The sequence below is a fragment of the Nomascus leucogenys genome, chromosome 2 (assembly GCF_006542625.1).
Source record: "Nomascus leucogenys isolate Asia chromosome 2, Asia_NLE_v1, whole genome shotgun sequence".
Taxonomy (NCBI): Eukaryota; Metazoa; Chordata; class Mammalia; order Primates; family Hylobatidae; genus Nomascus; species Nomascus leucogenys.
The window spans coordinates 118725609-118728084 of record NC_044382.1 but is presented as its reverse complement, the minus strand read 5'-3'; positions in this window follow the sequence as shown (position 1 = coordinate 118728084).

Genomic DNA, 2476 nt, shown 5'->3' with positions numbered 1-2476 from the left:
GGAAGTCACGTTGGAAACCCGGAAGTCTTGGGAGCACGTGATTATAGCCTCTTCCGGCAACCATTAAAGGGCACGGTTGCTATGGAGACGCAACGGTAACCTAGACCTTAAAAATCTGTTGTCTTTAGGGAATAGATGGGAATATGGTTGTGGGATTAAGGAAACACAGTACCAAAGAGATTCCAGAAAGAGAATTGGTGTAGGAATAGGGCCTGCATGGGAGGAGGTCAAAGATGCTTCTTGGAGGGAGCCGATAACCCGCGGGTGGAGCTTACCCGGTGAGATCCCGGCCGGAAATACCCCATGTCACAGCTACGCCCCAGATCTCAGTGTTTTCTCACGGGGCTGGTGCCTCGCCTGCTCAGAGGAAGCTAGTAGAGGTTGGAGTTGTGAAAGGTTAATAACGTTCCACCTAGCTTTGTCCCCGGCACTTGGGGTTTTGGATGAAATCTATTGAGAGATATGGTACCGCCCAGTGAATGCGAAAGTACTGTGGACCACCAGAGCAAGCATTTTAAAAGCCGAAGTGAACGTTGGGGGTGAAAGAAACCCACGTACTCGAATACTGCCCTCCTGGAGTTAGGAATTACGCGTTTTCCTTTTCTAAGGCTGTAAAGAAACTATAGTTTTCTGTCGTATTTTTTCCTGATGTGTCTAAATCACTCAGGGTATTGAAATCCCAGTTATATCGTTCAAAATTGGGACCTCTAATTGAATAACTGAGAGGACTTCTGTAGAGGGTCCCCTACTACCTGTTTTCATTAGCTCCACGGGCTCTTGGGCCAGGCTCCCTCCCCAGATCTGAGGAAGCCTTCCATGGGTTCATCCTATGTTCCTTCAACTCGATGGAAGCCCAGGATTCCTAGAGCTTTTCCAAGAGAACTCTGACGTGCAGTTCTCAATCTTCCAGATGCGAACCTTGATTGAAAGTGATAATCAACTTTGTTTTGAGTGAACTGACATTTTTTTCTACAGTTTTATCACTTTTTATTTTTTATGGGTGTATAGTAGGTGTATATATTTATGGGTTACATGAGATATTTTGATACCGTACATTAAAAATGTACAATTAACATTTTTAAATAACGAATTGACGTTCTTAAATTTGATTGCGATGCAGCATGGGCAAAGGTGTTGAATCTCTTTACTGTATAAAATTTAAATGCCTGTATAGTAAATTTTAAAATATATAGTAATCACAATTGAAAGGCAAATCACAAACTGAGAAAAATGACATTTTAACATGGTTTAAACAATGGAACAGTATCTTTAATGTACAAAGAGTTCATACCAATGAATAAAGGCAAGTCAGAAATATGAGCAAAGGACATGTAGAGGCAATTCATACAAAAAAAAGGAAATGTAAATAGATAATATCATATAAAAATGTCCTGTACTAATTGAAAAAGGGTAAATCTTAATTATCTTTCACGTATTAAGGTGTTTAAAAGGGAAAATGCACATTGTCTTTCCAGGTGAGAAGAAAGTAGCTTTCATTAATTTCTGAAGTAATATAAAACATAACTTTCTGCTGGAGAGCAGTTTGGCACTATGTAACAAAAACTGTAAAAATAACCATATTTTTTGACTCCAAAATCTTAGAAAACAAATATAGGGATTTTTTACATGTTTCTGGCATGGATAACATACATTTGTTATGAAATGATTGCTCATAATAGGAAAAAATAAGCAGGAATGCAAATATCAAATAATTATTGATTAATAATTTATTAAAGTATATATCCATACAGTTGTTTAACAAAAATATATTTATTAAGCACATATCTCGTGTCAGATACTATTTTAAGCAATGAGGATAGAATGATAACTAAGTCAGACAAGGTGCTTGCATTGTTAGAACTGACATTCTAGTTTAGGGAGGCAAAGAACAGATAAATATATCCTGTCAAATATGGTGCAATGTCAAATAATGACATGATTATATTAAAAAAGCCTAAGTGAGCAATAAAGGAAGCTTTTGTAGATGATCTTTTTTAGAATAAGGAAGTCCTCTCTGAAGAAGTGACCTTTGAGCAGAGAACTGAATGAAGTGAGGCAGTGAGCCATTTGTGAATATGTGGGAGAAGTTTTCCAGGCAGAGCTGTGCAAGAGAAACGCCCTGATAGCAAACTAGGTAGCCAGTGAGAAAGGGTGAAAGTGATAGGAAATGAAAGCTGAAAGGAGGCTAGGCGCCAGATCTTGCAAAGCATTATTGGTGGTGAACAAAATTTAGGTTTTTTGAGAGTAGAGGAGTAATGTGACTGTATTGATATTTTATAGGAATCCACCTGGCTTCTGTATGGGGAAGAGTAAAGGCTTCCACATACTAAAGGCAAGCAGCTGAGGCAAAAGATAGTAGTAATTTCATCTCGAGTGATAGTGTAATGGAGATGAGAAGAGTTTAGAGTGAAGATGTTTATAGATTACATTAGAGATGAATATTAAATGACATGAAAATATTCGTGTTCAATTTAAA